Source organism: Zootermopsis nevadensis, unplaced genomic scaffold (genome assembly GCF_977971745.1).
Source record: "Zootermopsis nevadensis isolate Lab colony 2312 unplaced genomic scaffold, Znev_1.0 Znev_ptg000020l, whole genome shotgun sequence".
Lineage (NCBI taxonomy): Eukaryota > Metazoa > Arthropoda > Insecta > Blattodea > Termopsidae > Zootermopsis > Zootermopsis nevadensis.
The window spans coordinates 17,335,153-17,359,011 of NW_028259152.1; the positions used below are offsets into that span (position 1 = coordinate 17,335,153).

The window sequence follows — 23,859 nt, forward strand, 5'->3', positions numbered from 1 at the left end:
AATATCCGCAGGTTGAGACAAAGCTGGATGGTTCTGAAGTGTTCGTTAACGATAAACGTAGTAACTTACAAATAACTTCTTCAGCCGAGTTCATAGTTCGGCTACACACAGGCTTATACGACCAGAGTTGTGGATGAGGTCTGACTGAAATTGCCAGGTGCTGGGAGGGGCGCGTGACCTTGAAAAACACTCCTTCCAAATGTTATTAGTAGCGGAACTATTATTAAGGAAGAGTTGGTCACAAATTGCCTGTTGAATGAATTTAACCCAACGAGTTAACAAACTTCCTACTTTGAGCGTCTCTCAAGGGCTCCTTTCCGTAGGGTTAGTGGGCTTCATTTTTGAACCTGCTCGCACATGACGTCACCGCGATGATGAGTGGGTGGGGGGGGGGGGGTCTCAAACTAGCTGACAGACATTGCTTTGAGCTTCCCCGCAGTTTCCATAGCAGCCGAAACGTGAAATTGTGTGTTCTAAAGCAGTGGATTTCAACCTTTTTTGTTCGCGTACCCCCAGATATAATTTTTCTTCAACTTTGTAACCCCAAAGTTGTTGGTGTATAATTCAAGTTATACATTGTATATAATTTACATCTAAAATAAATTAAATAAATTACATTACTGATTATTCAGTGTTTACCATAAAATAATATATATATTTTAAATTTCACGTACCCCCTAAAATGTCTTCGCGTACCCCCAGATATAATTTCTCTTCAACTTTGTACCCCCAAAATGTTATTGGTGTATAATTCAAGTTATACGTAGTATATAATCTACATTTAAAATAAATTAAATATATTATATTACTGATTATTCAGTGTTTATCATAAAATAATATATATATTTTTAAATTTCACGTACCCCCTAAGATGTCTTCGCGTACCCCCCAGATATAATTTCTCTTCAACTTTGTACCCCCAAAAAGTTATTGGTGTATAATTCAAGTTATACGTAGTATATAATCTACATTTAAAATAAATTAAATATATTATATTACTGATTATTCAGTGTTTATCATAAAATAATATATATTTTTTTAAATTTCACGTACCCCCTAAGATGTCTTCGCGTACCCCCAGATATAATTTCTCTTCAAATTTGTACCCCCAAAGTTGTTGGTGTATAATTCAAGTTATACATAGTATATAATCTACATATAAAATAAATTAAATAAATTATATTACTGATTATTCAGTGTTTATCATAAAATAATATATATATATATTTTAAATTTCACGTACCCCCTAAAATGTCTTCGCGTACCCCAGGTTGAATACCACTGTTCTAAAGTACAACTGTGGCCACTTCTCAATTTGGGTTCATAGATTTAACGACGTTTTATCAATAGCGGTATCACGCACACAATCAGCTTCTCCTTCCAGATCCTCTCACACACACACATAGACCTAATCGATAGTCGCAATCGATTGTCAATCACACGGTGACGATCAGAAGTGCACCGAAGGATTCTGCTTTACGCAGTTCGAAGGCTAAGTCAAAAATCTTACTTTCTGGCCCATATATCACGACGACAGTAATTAGTATAATCAGCATTGAAACCAAAAGTTTATGTCCAGATGGTACCGGTATGATGTGCTTTTCCTTTCCTGAATTTAGAACTCCCTAACCAAATTTACCCTAAAGTGGGCACCGTCTTATCTATAGGAAAATCTTTAACATTCATCATCATGTTAAAACCTGATGACAATTGATGAATGCAGATAATATGGGTACACCATTATCTTTACACACACACAGAAGTAATGTGACATGCTTATATCTTTGACAAGAGATTATCTGTAATACGCAGTGATCTTGTCAGCATGTGGACAATTGAAGTGTTCTTATCTCTCATTTCATAAATATTCTTTATTTACATAGAAATAATGTGGGAAGTTGAACATTAGGGATATTTCAACACATTCTTAATAAAATTTTAAGTTCTCAACGCGGTCAGGTTACGAAAACATCTCCTGAGCTGATAATGTCACCTCGTCGGTATACACATTGCAGTTAAACTGAGATTTCGCAAGACAAGAAGGAGATAAATATTCTAGCCCCAAGCATTCTTGAGGAATAGGGCAATGTGAGAAGCTGTCAGAAGATTTATGTTCATCTTACATGAACCAATACAGAATTACGCTGTTTGACAGAACTACATTTTCACAAAAATTATTACAGACTGTTCTCGACACTTTTTTTTATTTAGTGTTCCGTCTGAGGACAGGTCCATATGAACAGGATCCTTCCATCCTTTTCTCGGACTGGGACCTGTTCATATACGTTCTTGGCAGATGATCCAGAAGTGGTTTGCCATTGCCTTCTTCTGTGTGTGAATGGAGTAATTGTTGGGATGCCACGGAGGAAAACTCCGTGTTGCCTAGACCACGGCCTTGCCCAACACAAGTTATAAATCTGAGCGCCACCGGGAATTGAACCTGGGACCCCAGGCTTACAAGGCCAGCGTTCTAACCGCTAGACCACCGACACTACAGAACTATTATATATAGCAAGTTCAAGCGTCAGGTTTAAAAGACACTGAACCTTGTTGATGTTGAAATTCAAATTTATTATAAATGTCACGAGGTACCAGTTTAAACAACTTCTGTAGAGAATAGTGTGAAATTCGCTTATATTATATTGCAGTTTGTACACTGTAGACATATCGCCTGCAAGGTTTCAAAATATCGTTTATGTATACTCTAACTTTAAAATACTCCCTTCTACGTATTATATCCCACCTTCAGTTTAACATAACAAGAGTACTGAATAAAAGTTTCATTTCAATTTGATACAATCCACATTATATTCCTCAGGTAACATATAAGTCCCTCGTAATTACAGACACAAACTACCAGTTACCAAACAGATTCAAAACGCACACAGTCAACAACTACTTTCTGTGGATTTCATTACAAATATATCACCACAATGAAATCCCATTCAAATAAAAACCGAATACTATTGATCAGCCATCAGAATTCCACGTCATGTATAATGTTTATGCAGAGATTTCCGAATGAAATCGATAACGCTTGATCTGAGCTTAACGCGAATCAAAACTGAATTCACAACACCTCCAGCACCACAGACAGACTATCGCCCAAATTAGAGAAATATTCTGAGGTAACCACCTCGACGTATCGTTATCTTGTGGTGGCGTTCAGTCGCTTGCCCTGTATTATGTAACCACCATCCATTAAAAGCAAATTACTGCTTAACTGTCCACCAGAGAATTATGTTGGATCCATATGGAACTTCAGAATTCGTTTACAAAGAGACATTTCTTTTCCCTACGAGGTGCGAACGGAAAGTTTCCAGACTGCGCGTATAAAAACCCGTACACTTTTCTCAGGTATTAAATTCATCCATCACCCTCGAAGTAGTTCCCCTGGGAGTGAACACAACGATCCCAGCGCCGCTGCCAAGCCTGGAAGCATCCCTGGAAATCTTTCTTTGTCAGCCTGTCAAGCACCATCTGCGATTCTGCCTGAATCTCTTCTATCGTCTCAAATCTCCTTCCCTTTAGCTGAATTTTCATCTTTGGGAAGAGGAAGAAGTCACACGGAGCTTAGAAAGGAAGTTGGGGTCGGTTCTTGCAAGATCTTTCAGCTCCTGACAAACGAGAAGTCGATTCTGCTTCTGGTCCTCAGACAGGATGCGTCGCATGTGGAGTTCTTCCTTTAGAATCAGCTGACAGGTCCCATAGCCTATCCCAACAATGTCGCACAAGTCGTTGATGGTACGACGTCGATCTTCGTAACATTTTCGGGCGTTGTGCTCGAAGATGGTCGTCCAGAACGCTCGTCATCATCGACAGAGGTTCGGCCATTTTCAAAACGTGAATGCCACACAAAAGTTTGTGCACGACCCATTGCGGACTCCCCAAATGCTTGCTTTAGCATTTCATAGGTTTCCGTAGCCGTTTTGGCGAGTCTTTGGCAAAATTTGATGCACACGCCATTCCGAAATCGCAGGAGGGTCGGTGTAATGCACTACCAAAAACGCCCGTAACTAAGAAACAAATGCTAATTCGATGATGCCGGCTGGCACACTGATTCACTATGAATGTAGGCCGCACCCCCTAGCGGCAGAAGCTCGTACTACATCCGGTTCGCCCGCTATTGACACAGTCTTTAAACTTTCCGATCGCACCTCGTATAGTGGTAGCACTGTTTCGCGTATCAATGTTCACAAAACCCCAAGAAAACGAAGGCTGACAACTATTTGTAGGTACCATCTCATAATTTGTCAGTAGAAAGTAGAGAAATCCAGGGAATATTCTGTCAGCGTAGTCGTTCAGGGTGATATTCGACTCCAGGAACTTTCAGTAGCACGGACCAGGATTATAAAACGATTAAAATAAGGGTTATAACGTATATGTATATTGCTATGGATAGGTACGTTGTGTAGTCACGTAATACTGACGTACGTCTAGAGCGTATATTGTAGGGGAAGTGGGGAGGGGTGGGGAAATCGCGCCACCTAATTATCTTTCGAACGATTTAAATTGAACGCGCTCTGTTCACACTGACATCTCTGGTGACGAGATGCAAAGAGACGCGAGCTCTTATGGACGTCGTTCCTCTGTGGGGAAAAGGAATCTCGTTGAAGGGAAGTCTCATCTACGTTTGAAAGTTAACAGATTGTACGGAAAGTGTAACTTAGTTTTTTTATTTCTTAAAACAGATGATAAAATTTGAAAGTACAAATATGTGTATCCATTCTTTCGAATCTGCATTCTTCGGAGGGCAATAAATTATGCGTTATGTTAACCACGTCTGGGGTAATGACACTTTATGATACGACATTGCCCCAGTACCAGGCAGTGTGACGGCATTAGTCTTATTTCAGCCCCGGAATATGATCTATTAAGCAGATTCTGTAGTTCATTTTATCTGCGAAACATGCATTTTAGTTTTCTATATACGTGTCTTAACTAGACGCAAGTTCCTAGTTTTGTGTATTTTGTGGTAATATTTTGTACTTACACATTAAAATACTTAAAACGTACCATCGAAAATAAATAAATCTGTGGACCGAAAGCATCTGGCACATGGCAAAATTATCCCGTATATTTCCTTTTCCAAATTTTTGCAAAAAAAAAAATCACACGTAGAACAGAAATTAATACAAAATTCTCAGTGTGTAGTGTTCGTGATGATTCAGCATTCAGGTTTTTTAACAATGAAGATTTCTGTCTTCTGGGTTGTTGTGCTGTGTAGTCTGGTCGATGCTAACCAACGTTTCAGAGGTCATACTGCCTCCGTCATCAGAGTATGAAGATTTCTGTCTTCTGGGTTGTTGTGCTGTGTAGTCTGGTCGATGCTAACCAACGTTTCAGAGGTCATACTGCCTCCGTCATCAGAGTATGAAGATTTCTGTCTTCTGGGTTGTTGTGCTGCGTAGTCTGGTCGATGCTAACCAACGTTTCAGAGGTCATACTGCCTCCGTCATCAGAGTATGAAGATTTCTGTCTTCTGGGTTGTTGTGCTGTGTAGTCTGGTCGATGCTAACCAACGTTTCAGAGGTCATACTGCCTCCGTCATCAGAGTATGAAGATTTCTGTCTTCTGGGTTGTTGTGCTGTGTAGTCTGGTCGATGCTAACCAACGTTTCAGAGGTCATACTGCCTCCGTCATCAGAGTATGAAGATTTCTGTCTTCTGGGTTGTTGCGCTGTGTAGTCTGGTCGATGTTAACCAACGTTTCAGAGGTCATACTGCCTCCGTCATCAGAGTATGAAGATTTCTGTCTTCTGGGTTGTTGCGCTGTGTAGTCTGGTCGATGTTAACCAACGTTTCAGAGGTCATACTGCCTCCGTCATCAGAGTATGAAGATTTCTGTCTTCTGGGTTGTTGCGCTGTGTAGTCTGGTCGATGTTAACCAACGTTTCAGAGGTCATACTGCCTCCGTCATCAGGGCGATGAGTATGAAGATTTCTGTCTTCTGGGTTGTTGTGCTGTGTAGTCTGGTCGATGCTAACCAACGTTTCAGAGGTCATACTGCCTCCGTCATCAGAGTATGAAGATTTCTGTCTTCTGGGTTGTTGTGCTGTGTAGTCTGGTCGATGCTAACCAACGTTTCAGAGGTCATACTGCCTCCGTCATCAGAGTATGAAGATTTCTGTCTTCTGGGTTGTTGTGCTGTGTAGTCTGGTCGATGCTAACCAACGTTTCAGAGGTCATACTGCCTCCGTCATCAGAGTATGAAGATTTCTGTCTTCTGGGTTGTTGCGCTGTGTAGTCTGGTCGATGTTAACCAACGTTTCAGAAGCCATACTGCCTCCATCATCAGAGTATGAAGATTTCCGTCTTCTGGGTTGTTGCGCTGTGTAGTCTGGTCGATGTTAACCAACGTTTCGGAGGTCATACTGCCTCCATCATCAGGGCGATTAAAAATATGAAGATTTCTGTCTTCTGGGTTGTTGCGCTGTGTAGTCTGGTCGATGTTAACCAACGTTTCGGAGGTCATACTGCCTCCGTCATCAGAGTATGAAGATTTCTGTCTTCTGGGTTGTTGTGCTGTGTAGTCTGGTCGATGCTAACCAACGTTTCAGAGGTCATACTGCCTCCGTCATCAGAGTATGAAGATTTCTGTCTTCTGGGTTGTTGTGCTGTGTAGTCTGGTCGATGCTAACCAACGTTTCAGAGGTCATACTGCCTCCGTCATCAGAGTATGAAGATTTCTGTCTTCTGGGTTGTTGCGCTGTGTAGTCTGGTCGATGTTAACCAACGTTTCAGAAGCCATACTGCCTCCATCATCAGAGTATGAAGATTTCCGTCTTCTGGGTTGTTGCGCTGTGTAGTCTGGTCGATGTTAACCAACGTTTCGGAGGTCATACTGCCTCCATCATCAGGGCGATTAAAAATATGAAGATTTCTGTCTTCTGGGTTGTTGCGCTGTGTAGTCTGGTCGATGTTAACCAACGTTTCGGAGGTCATACTGCCTCCGTCATCAGAGTATGAAGATTTCTGTCTTCTGGGTTGTTGCGCTGTGTAGTCTGGTCGATGTTTACCAACGTTTCAGAGGTCATACTGCCTCCGTCATCAGGGCGATGTTCATGACGCAAGAAAACTTAAATTTCCCTTAAGGTGACACGATTTCCCCTCCCCAAACTTTCCCTACACGCTGCCATAAAAACGTCGGTTAAAGTATTCGAACATTCTACATCCAGATACACATTCGTTCATGCACGGTTTAAATACGTTTTGTAAAACGTGTGAACGTGTTAAACACGTTCACACGTTTAATAGGCGTTTGTTTGAGTATATCCGTGTAATTAGAAGCGACGTCCTTCCACGTCATTCTGCACGGAGCATTAGTGACTGCTGTAATGACATTATACGCTTCTACAGGGAATCAAACAGCGCCTATCCACTTTTCTCCCTCTAAATTGCATGGCAGCCATATTGTCATTTCAATTTGTGGCAAAATGGCTGTACATTTTCATTAAAAACCTGACACCGTACACACTGAAGTGAGCGACCTTAAATACTGGCATTTGCTAGACTAAAGAACCTCAGTATTTTTGGGATAAACTCGTTTGAGGTGGTATTAGTCCTTAATATCTTGATCTCACAGGTGTGCGCCATTTTCTTTTAACCCAAAGCAAGTTAAGTAATCCACGAATGGTAGTCATTATATCAAAACGTATTTTTATTACATTAAAATAAATCTGGCCCTGAAATAAGGGAGTGTTAAACGGAAATATAAAATAACTTCTTACTTGGACATTCTAAACAAAACAGAACGAAACACGGGCTACCAAATGTTCGTTTCCAATTCTTACGAAAACATAACCTCAAAAAATACGCCGTGTTGGCATTTTAATTTATTACGAAACCTTCAGGACCGTGTACAATCTCACATCTTGCAAAATATTCTCAGTGCATAACCTGCAATGGTATCTTCGTGCCCGTGAACAGAAACTTTGTACAAATGTTGCCATTTTGGTTTTAGATTAAAAGTTTCCCCAACAGGAATTCAATATTTTATAAATCTTTACCAGTCAGTTTATTCGTGAGCTATTTAACGACTGTCTAAACTGCAGAAGGATCAGGTAAGAGTACGAAAATAAACGATGGCTGAAAAGGGGGACACATTTCACATAAATTGCTACTCAGGAAAAATGCTAACTCCCTGCGAAAGAGAATATCATAGTCGCTCAGTTACGCAAAAATAACACAGATTCAATTTAACTTATTTATCAAAGATCCTTCGCGTGGATCGCTTTTCCTTCAAAGATGTTGATAAACCAACACGACATTTGTACAGAGTAAACTCCGTCCACACATCGCACGCGGATTCTGTTATGCAGTTCACATTTTGAATTCGATCACAAGATGGCGTGACGTCAACTTCCGGTTCCTTTCACGGCTTTAGATTTATGAAATAGATCCAGACCGGAAATGCTTCATTCGTCCAATAGTTTCGAAAGTCTGATGCGTCTTCCGGAGGGCTTACCTGCATCACCGGTCCACCCACCCTATTTGACGTAATCACCCTATTAATAAGTTTATATACGAAGGGTATAAATTATGATGCTTCTAATTATGTAATATTCTGAAACCTCTAGCCACGTTCCCTTCGGTAGGCGCAAATATCGTCTTCAGATACCCTTATCCTCCATTGAGCAAGACAGGCCTACAAAACAACAGCGAAAATTATAGTTTAGTAAGAATTTGGTGTGTAATTTTATACATCGTTTCATCCAAAACGTTTCTGACAGACGTCAATTCCATATTTCACCCAAAAAAAATGGGGGGGGGGGAGTCATCTCCTCCTTTTGGGCTGAAATATAACAGACGACAGACGTTTCTAGGAAATACAGTTCGTGGTGGGCGGAGATTTAATACAACCATTAACAGCATTTCAGTGTTTTCAATGTAACAGATCCGTACGCCCACACAAAAAGCCATGACTTGCTTTAATTTTATTGAAACTTGCTATGAGAACACTGATTAGGGGGAGGGGGGGGCAGGAGGAGTATTTTATCCGTTGTAACCATTTCAATTTCAGTTGTTACTCAGAACAGATTAGAGAAACGCATTTAAATAAAATCTTTAATTTCCCTATTTCTGCAGATTCACGTCGCGAGGAATTAACTTCGATGTCACAGCTGCTTTAATTAAAATATTTTTTCCAATAGCGTGGAGTCCGTACTTACACAAACGATACAAAATCAAATCGAATGCTTAGTGAAGAAAATACCCCTATAATACCCCTCTCCCCCCACAAGTACGAATGAAGTGGACACTAAATACGTTTCTATACAGCAAAGGACCTGTAATGAGACAATTAAAATGCGAACAAACTCCTGAGCGTCTTTAAACATGGACGGCGTGGAATTTATTGACAAAATGAGCGACTATCAGCTACTTAAAAAAGTCTGTATTCCACAGTTACATAAACCACTAGAAGCACGAACCGCCCCCCAGCCCCCCAAAACCCGTGTTCAAATATGTTGGCCTATTTCAGTTAACACGAAATTTATCATCACGAAATTGTACCGAGAATGTCCCGGCAAATACACGTGTGTTACTACAACACGGATTATGATAAGGGACACAACGCGATAAGAACAATTACTACGGGAACTAACCGCATTGCTTCAATGAACCGTTCCATCGCCTTCCATAATGCAAAAACGTCGTACGTGTTCTCTACGCCTGGTCTCGCGACAAACGAGATTTTCTAAAACCATAAACTTTTTCCTTTTAACGAGCCCCCCCAGACCAAAAATACGGATTGTGGTTTCGTACACAAGGCTCTGTGGAAAACCACCGTCTCCGCCTTCAAGACAGAAGCTTTGAAATTTCAGGCGGTCTCAAAAACATCGCAATCCGTTCGTCTAAAATCTTATTTAACGACGGAATTGCAGTAACTCAGAGGACGACAATGAATAATGAAGGTACTATCCCTGCATTTATCTGGAGGGACTCAGGAAAACCACGAAAAACCGAGGTTCCTGTAGAATTAAACTGAAAGTTATGATCTTCGTAATAGTGAGGCGTTGCGTTTTATTTGAGAAACTAATTAGAACCTTAAGGTTTCATTATAATTTCGTCCTTCAGATGGCATCATTTACTGAATTCATAACAGCGATGAACATAACATAACACAAAAAAAAAATTCGATAAACATATTGCAAAGGAAAGGACTTATTTTAAACGTAGAATAACAGGGCACTTTTATAATTATCCGTTTTACCGACGATTATGGGCATCACAGAACACTAAACGTAACTTTAAATCCTACACAGACGTAAACAAGACGTCGATAATCTAAATTTGGTAAAACAGAATAAATATCGGGCGTCATATTCGGTTTTATAATTAAATTTAGGATCAAAGATAAGAATTAGATCGGGATAAACATCGCAGTTAAAAAAAATATATCTGAATAAAAGTGTAAAACAACACGAGTGGAGTTCGCCTCGCATCGTGTAACATTGGCCTCTATGAGAGTCTTGTAAGACAGGAACGGAAAATGTGAGCTAAGTCGTCTCGTTCTTGGCACATGGACAAAACACTCCTTACTATCGGAACAAAGAATGTTGACCCAGCAGGCCAACGCTCATTCAAACTGCAAGGATGGGCTTACGATAAAAACAGATTCCACAATTGACTCAAATATACCGTAAGAATGTTACGAGGCAAAGCCGATACATTTCAATCCAAAGTAAAATTGAAGGAGCTATAATTTATCGATCGTTTATTCTTCAAACCTTGATAGTTTTTGGACAAATACAGCCTCAACACAGTCATTATGATAGCATCAATGAAGACGAATTCTACACGTGTTTAAATAGACGTTGTGTGTTTTTATTTTTGCGCGGACTGTACGAGGGACCGTGTGGGGTAACGTTACACGACCCATCTTAATAAGGCATCGAGACAAATTTTGCGTTAACATATAAAATGAACGGTAGAATATCGTGTACGTTAAAGTGAATGAACCTTTGCGGTAGAATGACGAACGAATGAATGAATGAATGAATAGTGAATGAGCAACTTCCCTGACTTTCACAAACAATGTGACCTGGATTCTCGATTTCATTCACGAAACACGTAACTGGCGATGCTGTACCATAACCAAATGACCACAGAGATACGAAGTATCGAATACAGACAAAGTTTTTTAAATGCGTGATAAGGATTTACTTACGTTTATTTATTCGTGAAGCAAGCTGATTAGTTGGTAAGCTGTCCTCTCTTCCAATAACGTAGTTAGATAAAGACTGGAACGAAACTTAAAATTCACGTGTCCTTCCCGATTTACCGCTGTCCTTTGTTATGATCCGTTATACCCCACTTATTTCTGTTTCAATGTTAAAAACACAAAGACGGAACACAATTTTTCTTCAATCACCAAAAATAAACTTGACACTTCACCAAAAAAGATTTCTCTCAACGAAACACAACAATTTTAAACTTCAAAAAAAATATATATATATATATAGTGTGGAGTTGAGGAAGTTTCGTACGAAATAAGCTAACTGTACGAACAATCACTTTCTTCTGGGATCCTGACAAAGGTTAACTTTTATCCTCTGTATGTACGTTAATAATGAGAAACTTAATCCACATCCTATGGCACTATGGATTTTTACAGATGGCACCAAACTTTAAAATAAAAATGGAGATGGAATAAATCGTATGTAATAACTTTCACTGAACGGAAGGCAAAGTCTGTCACGTCTCCTCTCCTACAATTTACAACGAGTGATCACGAATTCAGTAATTCAAGCAAAAGACGTCTCAACAGCGGCCGCCATGATCCGTGGCTAGTAGCTAGTCAGAGTGTAGGAGGCGCTGAACAGCAAGAGAAGAGTGAGAATCATTGCTCTCTTTCGCTCCGCTGAACACCAAGCCAACTCACAAAAGTTTTCATTCCACACAACACAACACAAAACACAGTCTTGTCGTTTCGCTCACAGCAAAGCAACAACAGCCTCTTCATGTACAATAACAAAACACGTACGAACATCGACCACGTTCCAGTTTCCGAAACCTTGGCTATCTTTCTGCAAAGCCGAGAGAGAGCAAGCCCCTGGTAAAGGGAGCGGTGTGCGCATGCGCTCTGCTCAGAGACCTCGACTCAGTCCTTACCCCCTCCTTTCCCCCCCGTGACGCCATTATACCATTCATTCATGGCTGCTGGCAGATGGAAAAAGACCACTTTTCAGACAGAAAATGTAGCTCCGCCCAGATATCCTTCTCTGCTCAGTAAAACCGAAAAACGCCTTCGCTTTTCTTAATTTTTCCTACACCCTCGCGCGGATCTATGTGTAGGTAAACGCAATGTAGCCATGTTGGTTGGAAAAATACCCTTTCGTATATCATACCCCTTCTGGATGGATGTTTCATGCTATCAGAAACTAATCCCACAGGCAGCTGTTTCATTAGCAATTGAGATGTGGAACATTCTTTTTATTCAATTGAAAATGAAAGGGTTAATTCATGATACTGTGTGGGTGGATGTATGGGAGGGGGATTGGTGGGGGAACGAGAGACAAGTCCATTGATGATGGCGGCGAAGGAGGAAATATAACAGTGGGTGCCAGATTACGAAACAGGGGCATAAGTGCACTTGCTCTCCGACTGATTCTTTACATAGTCGAACGGTGTTCGTGAACTGCCAAATGAAACATCACGGAAATCACTCCGCGGAGCCTTAGACGTCATGGCTACATTTTTCCTGTGGGAGAATTGAAAACCACGGTCGTGTTTGACATCCACTTAATAAGGGAGTAGGCTTTTCTAAGCCTTTAGAACGGGGGGGGGGGGGGGGGGGGGGGGTTAGCTGTATGTTACAGTCGTCAGATGTTTGTTTTTTCATCGTACTGATATTTTCCTTCTTTGAATTTATTTTCGATATCAGAGATAGCGGTCTGAACGTAATATTAAAAAAAAAACAGTGAATATAAACGAATGCTTACTGTACTCCTGTGTCTTCTTAGGAAATGAAAATATTTAAAGTGTGCGTTCGGCAGACTGAATAAACTATTAAGACATCTTATTAAAAAAATAAAAAATTTAAAAAAAGGATTTTATAATTCTTCATGTTTGTCCAACAAATCTTAAATGTGACACGAGCTTTTAACAAAAGAATTTATTAAGATAAAATTATAAAAGAGCTCGCACACATCCGTTACAAAATGTTGCGTTTGAAATGAAATTGTAAATTTTTGTAAACGTTTTCCAGTATCAGATTCAATTAGAATAAATTTTCTCCATTCCTGAATTATTTCTGCGTTTCAAGAAACTGGTGGACGGAGACGACAGATATTTTTTTCATTTTAAACAAACTTTATTTATTTCATATTGACTATTATTATAACTTATTTGTCTTAAACTTTGTTTGTTTTTCTCTCCTGATTTTATCATTTTATAAAGTATCTTCATGATAACCTAATCAAATACAACCGATTATAAGAGTCGATTCTCGATGGTGATTCATGCCAGATACTGCACTGTGATTACTGTGACTCTGCTATAGTGTGTCCCAAAATATTGAATAAATGAAACAAAGACATTTTAATAAATTTACATACGTCAACTTTGCAAACTCGGTGTTTTAACGAATCCAGTGTTCGCTTTCAAAATGATCACAGATATCTTCACGGCACAGCTGACAGCTGTGAGCAAATGACAAGGTTAGCATTCCATATTATATCGCGTACACACCCAAAAAAATTCTTCTGTACCGAAGGCAATCATCTGAAGAAACTGTAGGACTCGCGAGGCATCAGTAACGACACGATCCTCCGAATGCATATCGGAAGTGTGATCCATACGCACTCAGGCTTCTACGTAGCCATCACGAATTGAGCTTGTGTGACGTAATATCCGCTAGAGGGATACGAGTTAATTATGGATCACTTTGGAATAACCTATTGCTTTCTGGTGTTGTTAATCCCGAGCCTTGATACCATGAACTGTCCCGCGATAACATCACCTGACATGACCATCCTTAACCAAGTCTTCGTGAACAGAGTGGAACGCCTTCTGCAGACAACTTTGCCCACTAGTAAATTACGTGAGCCCCCTAAGACAGGTCCCAACAACAGAAAATGTGTAAAGAAATTAGTAGTCATATCTGTTAGTTTCAAGAACTTAAAAAGAACCAATTAAAGTCGAAACATGCGTATATAATAAACATTGAAACTGAAGGTAAATTTTGTTTCTTGTACATAAGCGTCATGTTTCACTTTTGAATTAGCTGTTTAAAATACACAGATGCACCATCTACTTTAAGCATTCGATAACCACAATTTTGGCCAGAAAATATTTATACGTGTTCGACTCATAAACTGCTGATACTTTCCAGATAGCGCTAACCGACTGATCTTTGTAACGGAAACATATGAGTTTTCTCTGACGTAAGGACTGAATTTTTAAACATTATTTTTATTAAATTCGTGTTGTAACACTGTCTGCAAGAACATTCTGAGATTATTTATAATTCCAAGTTGCCACGTTATACACCTTTCAAACCCTTACAGTGCTGACCTTAAACTCCTTATCCCTCGAATCTGACGTTTCATCACGCATTAATGTAACAAATTATACGTATATTACGTTACTTGTATCTCAAGCTTCGTCTGCACGCTAATTTCAGCCTTAACAGAAGGACGAATGGGTAGAGCCTGGGAACCTTCTGGGGAGAAAAAACATGGTCTTTGTTTACAAATAAGACGTCTCTCAGATCTCCCCCCACAATTGCTATCTTTGTTTCTTATAATCTTACCATCTCTTTTCTCTGTAAACAGTCCAGTGATCACAGATGCTTCATAAGATGCCACAAAGTAAAATTTAGATAACGTTTGTCTGTCGTTACAGAAAATAAATATTAATTGGGAAGATTTTCTTAACTGATTCTTCACGGGTTCCTCACAAACTCACAGAATTTTAAGTTTTAAAGGTTAGCAATCTGACTTCATAAAAGAATATGATACAATTTGTATTCCTTAATTATATGCTAGCTACGGTGGTCTAGCGGTTAGAACGCTGGCCTTGTAATCCTGGGGTCTCGGGTTCGATTCCCGGCGGTGCCCGAATTTATAACTTGTGTTGGGCAAGGCCGTGGTCTAGGCAACACGGAGTTTTCCTCCGTGGCATCCCAACAATTACTCCATTCACACACAGAAGAAGGCAATGGCAAACCACTTCTGGATCATCTGCCAAGAACGTATATGAACAGGTCCCAGTCCGAGAAAAGGATGGAAGGATCCTGTTCATATGGACCTGTCGTCAGACAGAACACTAAATAATAATAATAAAATAATAAAAATTATGTGCTATTTAAAATAAAATACGAACAAACTGCAAAAAATATTATTAAATGCTATGATTGTTTACGCTACAGTTCAAAAAGGACAAGTCTGATATAGGATGGGTTTTGTCAGCTGACAGTTACTTTAATATAAGGAGCGACAGGTCAGAATTTATTGTTCATGAAATTGCGATATAACCTAAAAATTTATATCACAATAATCACACAATGGACTGTGCAGTTATGCTCTTTTTAACACTAAAATTAAAGCAACTAATTTTACGAATTGAACTACTTGCTTTCATGGAATAACATACATTTCACGCCCTTGAAGCAGGCAGATCACTCAGGGAAGCACGGCGAGTCTGAACGAGTTATCTCGTTTATAGCATTAAAGTTGTGTAGAAATGTGTTTGACAACAAAGTGTTGAGGAGAATATTTGGATCTTTTAAGCTAAAATGAGATCGGTTTGGGGGGAAAACATTTCGTAATGAACAGAATGAATTTTGTAGGCTTCGCCTAAGATTGATTAAGGAAAAGAAAATTAGACGGACGACATGGATGTTGAAGGATGCTGTTGAAATGGATTTTACTTATTAGAGAAGACTGATTCAGAATAGTGATCATGGTGGGCTTTTGTCAACATCAGATGTGTAACGAACACTATACACATACGTTCCGTTAGCATTGCATTGAATAACTGGTTATAGTGTGAATCACATAAAAATTAAAAATAGTAAAGCTGTCCCACTATACGCCATGCAGGCGCTCGGAGGGGAGATGAAGTATAGCTCGTATTAATTCTCGACCTAGGCACTCGGTCGTGCTTTACCCCCGGGGAAAGGATCCCGGTACCCATTGGATAGGAGGCTGAGTGAGACCCAGAACCGGTCTGCACAAAGAGATTACAGGAAAAATCCTCTGTTCCCGTCGGGGATCGAACCCCAGTTGCCCAGTCCGTAGTCTGTCACTATACTGACTGAGCTGTAAATCACATGCGTTGTGAAATTTCTGATTTTTTTAATAATTTAAGCTCATTGGCCTGGCTGTAATTGGTAATATTTTTTGACTTCAAAAACGCTTAAAAACTGTGGTGACAACTAGCGCTCATCCCTGTGTGAGCAACTTCTTAACTACGTGCCAGCTGCTGGAGTTTAGGGAAATCACCCACTTCGTAAATACGAACGCGTCTAGAAATACTGTGAACCTCGGGACGAACTTCGAAGCACGGTTTCTTGAGGAAAATTCGAAGAAGTCATTTGCTACGGTTTCTGTATGAAATGAGACAATGAATTTGGCACCTCACGTATCTTAGAAAGCCATTTGAAAACATTTAAACACAAGACCTACATGTTACGAGCTGATAACACTCATCGACTAGGAATCAACTGCTTTGAATATGCCACCAAGTTCATCTTTAAACGCAAGCCTACAACCCCAAATTTCCCAACCTACCCCCCCCCCCTCCTGACACTCGAGTTAAGGTCACCCTGATTGCTAGGCCGATGCTCACGACAGTTGCGCAAAAACTGTGCAGGTGGTCACATGATCGATTCACGAGCAGAACTTTGCCTCGCCTCGAAGTCGTTTGCCGCTGTTCGTGAAGAATTCAGCAAAATGTATTTCAACAGTGGATAAGACGAAAATACACCGACTGAAAACAAACTTTTGGGACAGGGCGGTGGCCTGCGCTCTCAACAAAACTTCCTCATAGCATTAGTAATTTGGCGAGTACATTCGGCCACCGTGGTCTCCAGACTTCACTCAGCCAGACTTACTTTTGTGGGGAGTTCTCGAACAAAGAGTGTATTAAGGCTTTGACCGGGATGTTAAATCTTATGTGGTACCGCCTGATTCGACTTCTAATGGTTAAGTGAAGTGTTTTCTTTGCGGTACGGTCTGGATTCGTAAATATTATGAAGACGAGCTTCGGCTTCAAAGGGTTAACCAGCTGATTTTCGTAATGGTGAGGTGTAGTGTTTTCTTCGCGGTACGGACTGAATTCATAAATAATATTCAGACGATCTTCGGCTTCAAAGGGTTAAAATAACCCACGAAACTTGGAGGAAATGAAACACGATACTGGAAAGTATGTTGCAAACATTCTACGACCATGTTTTCAAAACAAGGCTCGTAATCTCGTACGATGTAAACTGTGGGTTGCAAACAAACAATCCACTAGTGGTGGCGGTAGGTGAGAGAAGATAGACATTTTATTAGATTTGATAATATTCTGATTATAATGTGCACAAAAATGATGATGACAGAATATATCACTCGTTTCAAAAACATTAGAATCTCGACTGGCATTGTGCATGTAAAGCTATATAAATCAGCTTCAACTGTCTCTGCTGAGAAAAACCATGATAATGTTTAGTCAGGGCAGCCGATCTCCAGGCTGGCATTCGACTTCCTGAATGCAATGCAAGATTCGACCGGAACACCTGGTTTCATAGCCCGAAATTGCAGGCATGTGATGTGTGTCAACTAAGGAAGTTATTGGCTAGAACCTATGTGGCCAGATTTCGATTCTCGGCAGACACAGTAACCTTCATATTCTCATGTAGGTCCAAATCGAATATCAGACTCCCACACAGTGGACAATTAAATCACAATTTGGGGAGCAACAAATCAATTATCCTTCTCCGTCACACTTTCCTTGCCACAGTCTTTCGTTTCTTTAAAATTTACCATTAATTTGTACACAGAATGTCTAAAAGTCGACGTTCATACGTAAGACTTACATAAAGGTTAACGTTTTTACATAGGTCCTATCTGAGGGTCAATGTTTTCACAATGGATCAAGGTCAACGTTGGTACGTGGGACATAATTGAAAGTTAATGGTCCAGCAAATAATAATCTTTACCATTTTAAAACATTGGCGTATACAGTTTAAGTAAAACTTAACTATGGAAACTTTAACTTTATAAGTCTACTTTAAACGTTTCTTAAAAGATTCAACGTAGTGTTCTAACACCAGGATCTGCTAATAAGATCGATAATAAAGGAAGACAAATGAATTTAGTGATAAAACTCAGCTTTTGGGGAAAAGACGTCACACAGATATCATCACTGATAAGCCCATACAGAACAGATATTACATTTCTAGACAAGAGGGTTAAAATATAATGGACATCTCAATGCCAAATACGCATAATGCGAAAGAGTAAACCGAGATAATTGCAGAATTATCAGCTTTTTTTTTTGCAGAACAAAAAATGTGTTCTCTGTCATTATTTAGGCAACTAGTTTGACCAACGGCCACTAGTTATATGTCATTAACAGTTTTGAAACTGAGAGACAGCCAGTATTAAAAATGGTTTGAAACACAAGGTCAACGTTCCCTAACGGCGAGGCGTTTTTGAGAGATGGCGAGTAGAAATTCTCCACATTGATTTACGCGTTCAGAGAATTTGTGTGATTTTCACTTGGACAGATGTCAGTAAAATAAGGATCATTGGGTCTATTTATATTATTTAGTGTTCTGTCTGACGACAGGTCCATATGAACAGGATCCTTCCATCCTTTTCTCGGACTGGGACCTGTTCATATACGTTCTTGGCAGATGATCCAGAAGTGGTTTGCCATTGCCTTCTTCTGTGTGTGAATGGAGTAATTGTTGGGATGCCACGGAGGAAAACTCCGTGTTGCCTAGACCACGGCCTTGCCCAACACAAGTTATAAATTCGGGCACCGCCGGGAATCGAACCCGAGACCCCAGGATTACAAGGCCAGCGTTTAACCGCTAGACCACCGTGGCTCATTGGGACTAGGCGAAGATTAATTATAACAAAAAAAATATATGAATAAACAAGGAGGGTAAGCAGGACCAGGAAATACAATTAATCTACTTTACCGTCGAACTGATCTAGACTTAAACGTCGAAGAAACCACATTTATTTTCATAGCTTGCAACCAGGACGCAAGGTTAAATCAAAGCATACGGACAGCTAATAAAAGTTTTAAAATTTTGAAGACGTTCAAGTGCTTAAAATATACACCAAAATATCGAGCAATTTTTTGTGGCCAACGTATGAGGGATGATCCATAACTGACATCCTGAACAACTATTATATTGACTCTAAAAATCCTACTCTGATAAAATTTAAAAATGTCTAGTGTGGATTTCAAAACTTGAACATATTAATTGATTTATATATCGTATATGTGGAAACCCACATTTGTTATTGCATTTTCGTTTACATGTAACATTAGAAAACTGACATAAAATATATATTTTGCGGGAAATATTCCAATAAACGTGGATATTTATTGCTTAATGTGGTCTAGCCATATCCTGGATTTGAACCAGTGCCCCTAGATTGTTATAATAGGTGTTTGCGGTATTTAATATTATTTTCATATCTACGCCTACGTCTCTCAAGTAGTCTCTTTCATCGAGGCGTTAATTTGTCAGAAGTCTATGTTAAATTTATTACGAACTACGAACTGAGTAGTATCTAAATGCAGTAGACATTAGTATTTCTAACGTTCCGGGATATTTTCCTTTCTTTGACTCAAAGCTTATAAAACGATAGTTGTTATCACAAAGTGGGTTTGGACGGACGAACGGATCCATCCGTAGATACACGAATCAAGTTTTTATTGAACAGACTGACGATGAAGAAGCTGTCTTCTGATGATGGTGGTAGCAAGGACCTCTGAAACGTCGGTAAACTTCTACCAGACCACAAACCATCTTCAGACTCACCGCCGTGGAAACTTCAAATCTTACACGAATCGATTGTCGAATGAATTAAAATATATCGCATTGTATTAAAAGTCGACTTCTTTGATTTGAATTCGACTCAAAATGGATTGACGAATGTTTCAAGTGGATGTTTCCAAGGATCTCGAATCAATTTTGTGGTTGGGCTGTACGCTGGTGACGCTCGACGTACACCGGCTCCTTCCGAGCTCCTATCGGGCTGGAATTTCACCGGCACCCAGCACGAATTCAGGCCTACTCTGCATCCGCAGAGCGCTATTTCACGTACACGTCTCACTTAATGGCTGTATCCAGCCACGAGTAACAGGAGATGTGTTACTTTAAATGCCATGAAAATCTGCGAGCCCGATTGCTCTGTGTTAAAACTTGCGAAAACCGATTCAAGGACGATGTTCCTCTCAAGGTCACGTGGAAACTCATGTTCTTGTATGAATGTTTAACATAACGGTTCTCAGGAGTCACACACAACAGAATGTTACAGACGTTCACAGTGCCACCAGCCATTGAACCATTCCTTTGTTTAGAAGGTCACGGACACAGATTCAAGGTCGTTTACCTCCACAAGGTCATGTCTCATATTCACCTTTAATCTAAGTGTCCTGTGTCGTCACAGAAGGCGCAATGTTTTGAAATTCTCGGTGTGACCACACGCCTTCAGCCTGCTGCCTAGTTTTCCAAGGTCACGGACATGAATTCAAGGTCGAATTTCTTCACAAGGTCACGTGTTTGATCAACATTTAACAGCGTGATTCTCTATCGTCGCAGGTTTTCTGACATAAGATGAATGCTAGACATCATTAAGGCAACGAAATCGAATTGAGAGCTGATAGTAACCACTGAATTTTTCAAGGTCATTCTAAATACTAGTAATTTTAGATGATTTGCGTACAACAAAAAGTTACGTTAATAATTGTGAAGCATCTGTCATTTTACGTTTGTAACGTCGAATGCGTTGACATGACTCATGTTGAACATGATATGTTATTAACTATGAAACATATTCACGTTTGGTAACATAAGATATGTATAATTGAACAGTTCAGTGCATTAAAACAGAAATATGCATGGAATGTAATTTTTAGATTTTCATTAATACTGTGTATTGATTAAATCTCATTTTACAATAAACGCTTTTCATGGAAAGCGAGAAAAATGTATGAACATTAATATGGTTTATGGAAGGTCTAATGCAGCAAGAGTATATATGTGATAATTCAGAAGCTTTGGTTCTGAAAAAAAAAATTCGTGCCAAAACTTTCCTTTTTTTGTATACGAAAAAAAATATATAATACTTTCGATCACGGGTAGACCTAAGAGTAAAGAAACATTTTTGTTAAACGCTAAGAACTGTAGCCGCGGATTTTAAGCAGGGAATAATATTAACAAAAACTTAGTAAATACCCTTTTGAAATAACGCTTATATTCCACGTGCACACTTCGCGTAGCAGAGAAAAATTACTTTTAGCAACATTCAGTGTTTTTATTGAAGATTAATAAATTAATTTTTTATCAAAAAAATTCTAATTTTATGTGGTATCAATTCTAACCCTACTACGTAATTATTGCTCAGAAAATTTTGCAGAACAAAAAATGTTTTTACGCATATAAAATACTTTTCAAAACATAAAACAAACAAAGAAAAGAATTACAATTTTCTTTTATTACTTAGATTCAACCCCCTCACCCCGTTAAGTCTTTCATAACTTAGAACCGTTTAAATAATTCTGTTCAGTGTTTGCTTCTAGGCCCTGAGGACATTTAACTCAAAAATGTGGTTCTGTTGTCTTTGTTCTCGCAATGTAGAGCGTCGTACAACAACTGAGGCTGCTCATTTCCGCCATTCGCCACGAGGGAAATTTCTCCATTTTCACGTTGAGGACCAAGTAACGGATTTAGCTTAGATTTTCACAAACATTATTTGGGTTATCCCATTATGGAAGATGTCATAGGCAAGGAGATATCCTACACGCATACTAAATTTCAGTGAAAATGCCTGAAGGAAAGAGTCTACATGGAAGACCAATGCGTAGATGGAATTAAAATATTATACTAGACGTTTAATAAATAGAATATAAGGACAGGGACCAGCAGTAGGTTGTTGTGAAGACGGAAATTAACCTTTAGGTCCCATTAAAGGTGGGAGACGTCCTCACTACCTGAGCCAACAGCTTCTCACCAAGGACTTTGATCTGTTGGGTGAGTCATTATTTTACAGGGGCTTTATTTCGATTTTCGTCGAAGCTAAATAAAATAATTTAGGAACCTGTGTCTCTGAGATGATAAGCTTTAAAAATCGCTGGACATTGCCCCAAGAGAAAACCAGCATTCGAAGTACTATTTAAGTTTCCTTTCCACACGAAGGACAATGGTTCAAGAAAAATTTCTAACAACGAACTTAATTAATTACTTGTTAATCTCTGCTAATTAAATATGAAGGAAAAGGGGCAGGAAAATTGGGGGTCTCAGTACAGACACAATTTCTAAAGGTCGATAGGCCTCTTTCTGTGGCACACATCAATCGTGTTGCTGCTGGAACTCACCGAACTTCCCGTGTAGACTGGTCCTGATACCTTGCACTCAGACCGTCATCGCACAGCGGGTCGATATCCGCCTAGCTTTTCCTCAGGCGCCCCCAGGAAAGTGTTATGATGTCATACAAAAGTTCTTATTCTGTCTCAGTACTGAGTGAAACTGCAGATGACTGCACAGCTTCATGCTCCGGCCGCTTTTGCATATGAAGATGAGTAGTTAACCTGCACACAGACGAATAAGTAATTTACAACACAGAAATTTTTAATATAAAGAAATTTATTTATTACGGATTTCATAAACTTGTGAGGTTAGGTTAGAATAAAGATACGACGTTTCAGAGGATACTTTTGTTTTAACCTTACTAAGGAAATACAGATGCAAACTACTGCCATGGTTGTGTTTCCATTGGCTAATTTGTTTCCGCTAAAATGAAGAAAGGCCCCTGGTTGCGTCTGTCTTATAATCCGGACAGCGGACAATGAACGATGTCCGAAGATATATTGCTTCAACATCGCGAGATTGTCATTCTGTAGCTTTCGAAGCAACGGCAGATTTGAAATTATTACCATATTATGCATGGACATTATCCATTTGTCCGGCGTACAAGAATTATAGATTACACCATAACCAAATTAAAAATTAAAATTGTAAAATTCCCTACGTTTCGGATACTGATTTTTTTGTCTGTCTTCCGGCTAGAAGGTAAATACTCTGGGCGAAGCATCAGATAGAGCTTGTCCTCCTCGGTCCTTGCAAAATATCGTAATAAAACGAGAATTCCGATCGCTTTATAGAATACTTGAATTATCATTGGTAGTTTTAAAATCAAATAACATGACATGACGTCACAGTCCCATAAACACAACATTTATTACTAATTCAATTCAGTCACGTGTAGCACAGATCGGAAGATTATGAAAGGATGAGGTTTGTTGCATCATCATGTCAACATCCTTGCCCCCCCTACCAGAGATATCTTGATCAGATTGACGGATTTTCACAAAACTTGGTAACAGCAAATTTGAACTCTTAATTTCCCAGCCATCAGTAACTTCAGATTTTTAGCAATAATTTACTTATGTTAATACGTTAAATAATATACATTGAAATAACTCTACTTCGGAAACCATTCGGGATAGGACACATGTACATACATACACCTTTTTTGATTACAATGACCGATACTATGACCTCCCAGAATATTGACCTTTCCTCCTGAGACACCCTGTGTAATTATTATATTTATTTATTTATTTTTAAACGCTCTGACTTTTGTAACAGATTTTCTAAACCACTTTTTAATTTTGATTTAAACCA

The 23,859-nt window shown here is 39.3% G+C and overlaps 1 protein-coding gene across 2 annotated transcripts in view; it reads right to left on the reverse strand.

Annotated features, from left to right (window-relative positions):
- The window catches only part of sty (sprouty signaling antagonist), a 99,437-nt gene that overhangs the window by 70,401 nt on the left and 5,177 nt on the right, over window positions 1–23,859 (reverse strand). Inside the window, exon 2 of one of the 2 annotated variants that reach the window (XM_087352034.1) lies at window positions 22,551–22,763. The gene's annotated coding sequence lies outside the window, so the exon portion shown is untranslated. Of the gene's footprint in view, window positions 1–11,169; window positions 12,050–22,550; window positions 22,764–23,859 lie in introns of those variants that run through there. The other variant, XM_087352032.1, reaches the window with a different exon arrangement.